This window comes from Elephantulus edwardii, unplaced genomic scaffold (assembly GCF_000299155.1).
Source record: "Elephantulus edwardii isolate Elephantulus edwardi_28Jun2011 unplaced genomic scaffold, EleEdw1.0 scaffold00015, whole genome shotgun sequence".
Taxonomy (NCBI): Eukaryota; Metazoa; Chordata; class Mammalia; order Macroscelidea; family Macroscelididae; genus Elephantulus; species Elephantulus edwardii.
Genome location: NW_006399765.1, coordinates 7326761 through 7335967, shown reverse-complemented (window position 1 = coordinate 7335967; position 9207 = coordinate 7326761).

The following is a 9207-nucleotide window of genomic DNA, read 5'->3' as shown; positions in this document are numbered from 1 at the left end:
GTGATTACTCGCCATAGCATGTAAGTTGACTATACTCGGCCTCCAATTGGAAAAGAAATTTGGTCAAACATTCTTCTAAGTGGCATAGCACTGGTCTGTCCATTTGCTGTACAACAGTAATTCATGGTGGCTGTGATGCTGAAACTGTGACACTGATGTGTTGTGTCAAATGTGATAATGGTTTACCCATAGTGGACATTATTTGGTGGAGCTCCCCAATTAAAACAAGCATGGAAGCAGGAGTGGCATCCACTTCCGAAATAGCTTGCCTCTGGAAACCCTATGAACTTGGAGAAATGATGAAAAGTTATACAAGTATTCAGGTCTTTTGATCATAGGGTCACTATGAGTCGCCTACGACTCGATGGCAATTAACAACAACCTTGAATAAATCATGATGTGTTTTCTATTACATACATCCAAGTGTAATTATAATATGCAATGACATACTATCAGTCTATAATTAATTTTCTTCTCTAAATCATCTGTGTTAATACTTAACAATGTGATTTCTAAGTATCTTTTTAACTTTAAAGTAAGTACTTAATATGCAGAGGTATTAAGTTTTAAAAAAGTAATGAGAAAGAATTAGGTAGTGAATGGATGGTAATAAATATGAGAAATCTAAGGTAAAACATTTAATGGATAGGGACTTAATATTTTTCTTTTATTCATTGTTGTATTCTTTTCCACCCTTCCCCCCAGGCCACCCCAGAATGCATTCCTTGTTCCTTTGTTGTCATACATATATAATATCTAATCATATATAACTTTTGGGCAGTTCCTCCCCTCATCTGTTCTACTGCAGTGTTCATTATCTAACCACTCCTTTCCCATTCTCTCTCCCTTCTCCCCATGTCTATCCTATTTTGTAACAGTGGTGTTATGCAATATTTGTCCTTTTGTGACTGAGATATTTCACCCAGCATATGAATCCAGGCTCTGCCATGTTGTATGTTTTGGGAGTTAACTGTTTTTCAATGCTGCATAATATTCCATTATGTGAACATAATTCTTTTATCCATTTGTTTTTGGATGTGCACTTGAATTGCTTCCATCTCTTTGCTATTATGAATAACAGAACAATGAATGTGGATGAGTAAACATCTGTTTGAGTCATGGCCCTTGTTTATTTAAGGTATATTCCTAATAGTTGAGAATTGCTGAGTCAATTGGTATTTCTATTGCTAATTTTCTGAGAAAGTGCCAGACTGCATTCCATTGTACCATTTTACATTCCAACCAACAATGAATAAATTCCCAATCTCTCCAAAACCTTGCCAGCATCTGTTGTTTCCTACCCTGAGGAATCTGCTATTGTTGTTGAAGGAACTGCTTTTATTTCTAATTTCTAAAAGTTTACTGTAAGGAAACTTACAGGGCAGATTTTCCTGTGCGGGGATCTATATACGTTGTTGTTCTTCTATTGTGGTCGACAAAATATGGAATTCCATCCACAATGAATCTCATTTCCCAGCCTTCTGGTAAGGGCTTTTCATTTAATTGACTAAAAAATAGAAACAAAAATGTTAGAACTGGCATGTCTGCCATTATAAAACCTAAAAATGCCTGTAAATGTTAACAGAAAGCTTTGTGAAAACCATTCTGCCAGTATTTTCTAGCTGTTTTACAGTCCTCTCTATTTGGAAATCCAGTAAACACGTGAACTCAACAGGCCCATCAACTACCACTTAAGTCTTTTGTTATTTACTCAAGCTTGCATTTTCTAGCTAATCAAATAACCAAAATTCATTGTCATCAAATTGATTCCAACACATAGCAATGCGTTAGGACAAACTAAAACTACCCAATAGGAAACTCAGCAGGCTTTCCAAAGTGGTAAATTCTTATGGATGCAGACTGTCACATCTTTCCTCTGTAGAGCAGCTGGTGGGCTCAAGTCGCTTGCTTCTTGGTTTACAGCTCATCACATTAACAATTGTGCCACCAGAGCTCTTTACTCAATAGCCCACTGTGACCATTTTCTGGTAACCAAGTTCTGCTCATTTGGGCATATAAATCTCTTCTGTTTATCCCTATTAATCACCACTGATTTAAGCTTTCATAGTAGCCATCTTACTGGTTTCCTTGCAACTAATTTCATCTTAGAGAGCTATCTTTCTAAAATACAGATCTAATAGTTTTCCTTAAAGTTCTACTAGCATCATTAATACCATTGATAAGATTTAAACTACTTGGCACTCACTCTATGTCTATATTCTGATTTGAATGTTTTCTTCCCAGGTTATCTCCTTATCTCAGCTCCAACTCCTTTCTATGGATTTCAACAAAAACTTCCTTATTCTTTATTTAATTTTCAAAATGTCATTATTATTTTTTTTTAAAAAAGGTCATTATGACAATCACAAAAACATTATGTGGGAAAGTAAAAATTTTACCAAATACAATATAATTTTCATTTGGAAACTTTTTTTTTTTAATTTGGAAGCTTTCTTAACCCTCCCTAAACAAAATTATCAATATTCCATAAATTATATCAAAAGGTAAGAATATTTTGCTATATAAAGATATCTGAATAAAATTATAAAGTGTAAACAAGTTATCATAAATATAAAGATAATGTGAAATTCAATGGCTTCCTATATGTTATGATGACATAAAATAAGAAATTAAAAGTAACTCATTAGTCATATTATGTGTTAAGATATGACTAACTTTAGCTCTAAAGTGTTAATGGGTTCAAGAAAGAATAACAACAAAAAATAATGGTAGCAAATGACAAAAAGGCAACATCATCAATATTACCTTTAAAGAGAAAATGTAAATGCTACCATTGAAATTCTTGTTCCTTTCATTTTGAAATTATATATTCCAAGATATGTCTCGGAATATACATTTGCAATTATCAATAAAATTTTTCTCTTTCCAAAACATGAAAATTATTTAAATTAAGGTCTTGGGGAAATAAGATGTAACTTTGAGCTTCTTCATGACTAAGTCAGGAATGAGCATGACTTTTGAAGTTACATAATATATTCAGACCAGTAAATGAAAGTTCTTACCCTTGACTTCTGGGGTCTTCCCACTGAGTAATACGAGTGTTATGGTTGACAAAATATACTCTGCCATTGCTGTCTGTTCTCTTCTCTTAAAGAAAACAAAGCATTCAGAGTTGGCATATTCTTCTCTCATAAACTAATATGACTGTTTAATTACTACACTGTTGCCATTATAAAACCATAACTTCAAAAGACTTAATATATTCTTTGAATACTAACTGCATATTCTTAAGTTATAATATTCTTACTAAATCCTATAGGAAAAATTGACAATTCTCAGTTTGTAAGACCTTTCTGCTTAGTGCAATCAAAAGCAGAAAGAATCAAAACCAAACAGAAATTGTCAATTTGTTTCTGACTAATCATGGGGACCCCACATGCTGGATGATAGAACTGTGCTCAAATAGTTTTTATCCTGTTACAGTGTAAAAATGAATAGCATATCCTTTCATCAAGGCATTTATGAAAGGTTTAAACCACCAATCTTTTTTTATTTTAATTTCATTAGTAAACTACTTAACCATTTGTGCTAGCCAAGGCCTTTGCAGCAAGAGTAATTAATATGTATTTCAGTTATATACATATTATCTAATCTTATCGGTAACTGTTCTATGGGATATGTAATTTTCTTTTTAATTCTAAAGATTAAAACAATTCAGGTTAAGTAATCTGTCCAAAATCTCCGAATTAAGCAAGAAAGCCTATGGCAATCAGTATTTTGCTCTTCATTTCTATAGTTTTGTCATTTGGAAATACACTGAAATCATATAGCATATAATCCTTTCAGAGTAACCTTTCCAATAATCAAAACACCCTTAAGATCTATCCAAACTTTTTTGTGTTCATTACTTTTTTATTGAGTGATCAAAAGATTATTGAACAATAAAATGCTAGTAATACAGTTATTGTAATTAATGATATAGTAATTAATGCTATAATATGAAATATAAATTCATTAGGATGACATTATTACAATATTACAAAAAAAGTACGTATATGCATGACTGCATATATGTAATTTGTATATAATATAATCAACATAATTTGTCAACTTTCACTTCAAAAAATGAATTGTTAAAATAGTTTAACATAACAAAACTTGCAAAATGCTTGGGAGAATTTATTGTCCATTTGAAATTTGATTTATATCCAGAAGATTTCCTAGTAATTACATCATCTTATTGAGTCAGGCTTGAATTTCTGCAAGTTCTGTGTCAATGTACTGCCACAGGAGTTTCTGAATTATCTCTAGGAAAATTTACTTGCATGTGATGCAAACAATGTATTTTGGTGATCTTTTCATATTGTTTGAACACCTTTTTTTTTAAATAAACACAAATATGGATCTCCTAAAAAAAATATTTCCTAGATTATTGCTCTGTAAAAGCAGATGATGATACACTAAAAATATTTTTTAAATAATCTATATGACTTTACCCCATCCAGATGGCAATGGTCCAAGAGGATCAAATTCTTTACTCTGTGATGTAGCAAACAAATCTTGATTCTAAGAAGGAGAAAGTGGGTAAAACAATAAAAAAGCTTAACAAGCAAGTTTATGAGCTCTGAAGTGCTTTCTTTCAGCATGTACAATACAGCATATTAAGGCATTTTACACACTTGAGAAGTTTCACAGGGTCAGGGATAATCAATATATTTTCTGTACTTTTTATGTACATAAATTAATCCTTACAACAAGTAAAAAATTTCAAATTAAAATATTATAAAAATGTTATATATTAAATAAACATGACCATTTTCTTTTTCTAAAAATAATCCATCAGTAATATGAAAATCAGATAAATATACAACCCACAAAAAATTATTTATAATTCTAAAATCCAAAATCATAACATAACTGGGAAAAAGTCTAAATGTCTAATTTAAAGAGTAAACCAAGAATTAATTGATCAACTTCAATGACCACATGGAAAGGAGAGGTTTAGACAGATAATACCTAAAGAAAGTTTGTTCACTTTCAGAAAAAGGGACAGAAGAGTCATTCATAGTGATGATTGCAATTCACTATCACCCTTTGAGACAGTAAAACTACCCCATATATTGTAAAAAATTGAAGGATAACTAGTAAAACATGTACAGGAACTCAAGGAGGGGGAGGGAAAAGTGAAGGGGTGAGGATATGTAGGGGTGAAACCAAAGGACTACACAGTTTGATGGGTGGAGGGAGGAGGGGGAAGCAAATGGGAAGGATCCAGGAAAAAAGACAGAGTAATCACAGGAAAGGTCCAATTGTGATTGATTTTATAAAACATAATGTATGTGAATGATTGTATGAAACACAATGTGAATGATGACTAGAGTGAAACACAATGTATATAACCTCTGTAAGTAAACCAATTAAAAAAAGAATGTAAAATAGTATAATATGAAAGAATGTAAGTAAAATATTGTATAAAACACAATGTTTATGAAAGAAACATAATGCAAAATTATATGAACACTAGTAAAAATATTTTTTTAAAAAAATTGAGAAAAGGAGTGTTAAAAAAAAAAAAATCACTACCCCATAGCATTTCCTAGGTTGCAATCTGTTACATGATCTGATCCTTCCTTCAAGAGAGCAAGGCAATGGGGTTTAACTCGCTGACTTTTCTTGGTTAGCAGCCTAACCTTTAACCATTGCACAACTATCGCTGTTACAATCTATCAGGTCAATTCCAACTCACTGACCCTATGAACAACAGATCATAGTCTTGCCCTATGCCGTAGCCTGCATGACCCTCACTATCTCTAATGTGCTTATCCCCATGGAAAAAATCACTTTCTTAATCCATCTTATTGAGGATCATCTTTTATTTTTCTGACCCTTCACTTTTCCCAAAAAAATGTTCTCTTCAAAGAATGGTCTCTTTTAACAATGTGCCTAAAGTACATGAGACAAAGTGTCACCATCCTTGCTTCGAAGGACTACTTTATTTGCATTTACTCAACAACAGACTTGTTTGTTCTTTTGGCAGTCCACTACACATTCAGTACTCTTCTCTAACACAATTCAAAGGCATCAATTCATCTTCTCTCAATCTTATTTGTTGTACAACTTTCAGATGCTTAGGAAGTAACTTGTAAGGCTGGGGCCTGGATCAGTTTTACCCTGGTCATTAAACTTGCACCCTTACTCTTTAGGATTCTGGAGAGGCCTCTGAGAGTAAGTTTTCCCAATGCAATATGTATTTTGGTTATCTTGACTGCAGGTACCAAAAGTGTTGCTTATGCATCCAAGTAAAATTAAATCTTTGACAACCTGTATCTCTTCCCCATCTATCAAGATGTTGCCTATTGGTCTAGTGGTGAGAATTTTCTTTTCTGATGTTGGGATATAATCCATATTGAAAGCTGTAATCTTTGATCTTCAGCTGCCAAGTGTTTCAAATCCTCATTACTTTCTACAAACAAAAATATTTCAGCTGCATAATGGGAGGTTGTTGATGACTCTTCCTCCTATCCTGATGCCAGATTCTTCTTCATATACATCAAGTTCTCAAAAGATTTGCTCAGCATACAAGTTAAATAGAAACAGAGAAGAATACAACCCTGATGCACACCTTTCTTGATTTTAAACCATACAGGGTTCCCTTATTTTGTTTAGACAATTGTTTCCTGGACTACGCATAGGTTTTGGATGAGCACAACTGTTACATGATTTCCATTCTTCTCAATGTCATCTATAATTTGTTATGATCCACATAGCCAAATGCCTTGCACAGCGAATAAAACACAAATAAACCTTTTTCTGTTATTCTCTGCTTTCAGCCAAGATGTACCTGACATCATCAATGATATCTCTTGTTCCACGGCCTCTTTTGAATACAGCTTTACTTTCTGGCAGTCCTTAATCAACGTATGGTTCCAGTCATTTTTTATTAATCTTCAGCAAGACTTTACTTGCATGTAATATCCATTACCTTGTTCAAGAACTTCCTCACTGCTGAATCATCTTTTCAGGCAGTGGCCATAAATATGGATGTCTTCCAGTCAGCTGGTCAGGTAATTGTATCCTGCTCTTTTTGTACAAGCTAGTGACTATGTTCAATCCTTTATAAAATTTAGAACCTTTCTATTACAAGAGCAAACAGTAAGAATTTCAGAAAAAAGTGAGATTATTTTGGATAATAATGGAGCGAAAAAGAACATAAACAATGAAATTCAAATGTTTTGAAGACTGAATATCACATTGGTAGAGACTAGAATAAAGTCATAAACATAGAACGTGTTAAAAAACTGTTAAAATCCAGTTTAAAAAATAATGCTTTTATAAAGGATCAACTCATATAAAGAGGCAAGAGGTATATTTACAATTTTGGATACAAAGGAATGAAGAAACTAAAGACATGCCCTATCCTGTTTCATGCCCAGAATCTCTGACACATTTGAGTCCATTATTATGGTCACTGTGTTTATTCATCTCATTGAGTGGCCATTCCAAACATGATGTTCTTCTCCAAAGACAGCTTAATACATGCCTAAAGTATGTGAGATAGAGTTTCAACAATCCTTGCCTCCAAGGAGTAGTCTGTTGTAATTTTCTTCAGGAGAAACCTGTTTGTTCTTTTGGAATTCCGTAGAATATTCAATTCTCTTCTGCATCAACCCAACTCAAAGGCACTGATTCTTCTTCTGTCATCCTTACTCACTGTGCAACTTTCAGATACACAGCAAGCAACTGAAAAGACCATAGCTTGGATGAGTCACACCCTAGTCTTTAAAATGACATTGCTGTTCTATAATACTCTAAGGAAGTCCCTGACAACAGACTTTTTCAATACAACTAATCTTCTGATATCCTGACTGGTGGAAGCAAGGGTGTTAATTATGGATTGAAGTAAGATGAAATAATTGACAATTTCAACCTTTTCTCCATCAACCATGATGTTGCTTTTTGGCCTGGAAAGTGAGGGATTTTGTTTTCTTTCTTGTGTTTTTGGTTTGTTTTTTTTTTCAGTTTACGTTTTTCTTTTTTTTTTTTTTACTTTTTTCTTTTATTGTCATCAAGAATTAACAGCTTAACTTTGGAAGAAGTTGAGATCAAATTTGGGGGGGATTGATTTGTTTTCTTAATGTTCAGATGTGATCCATATTGAAGGAGTCCTTGCTTTTCTACAGCAGAACTTCAAGTTCTGTTGAGATTTCTTCAGATTTTGACATCATATTCTTCTTCATAAAGTCCAGCTTCCTGAATTATCTGTTCAGTATATATATTGAAAAGGTATGGAGAAATGATACATCTCTAATGCACACCTTTCTTGAGTATATCAGATATCATGAGGATGACGCAGGTTAGGGCAAGGTTCAGACCTGTTGGTTCATAGTTTCTATGAGTGGCAAGTGACTTGATGGCACATAACAACTGTGATGAATTAAAAAAGAGATGATACAGGTAGAAGGGAAGGAATGGCAATGGAGGGGGTTGGTGTCTCTTGAAGTTTTCCTCTGTTTAGGTTCTACACATTACTCAAGTTTATCTTTTTTGGCACAAAGATTAAAATTTCTCAGACTCTTTCCCTTGACTCAAAGTTCTTTGATATTTTCTAATTAAAATTCCTAACACTAAAAATTACACTGAAAAGCATTAATACTTTAAGGTATAATAATTATCACTGCAACATTACATTACAGGAAAATGTGTAAAATTTAGACCATTTGATTCCAGGACTATTTTTATATCAAAGATCAGTTTCCCAGAGCATCAAACAAATTATTAAGTAAATGCAATCTATATAAGGAACTAATATCTAATAATCGCAATCTATATAGGGAGCTCTGGTGGACTAGTGGCAAGAAGTTGTGGTGCAATCCTGAAGACACATGGTTCTAAGCCATTAGCTGCTCTGTGGAAGATAGGCAATCTCCTCCTGTGGGATTAACTGCCTCTGAAAACCCACCAGAGGGTCACCTATATGTTGGTTCTGACTCTAAGGTACACAACAACAACAATCTATGTTGTTGTTGATGTTATGTGCCGTCGAGTCGTTTGCGACTCATAGCGACCCTATGCACAACAGCCCTAAATCCTGCTCTATCCTGCGCCAACCGCACTGTCTCTGACACACCCATCCCAATTACCCCAGTCACCGAGTCAATCCATCTCATAGAGGGTCTTCCCCTCCTGCGCCGTCCCTCCACCCTCCCAAGCATGATGTCCCTCTCCAAGGACCCGTCCCTCCTGGCA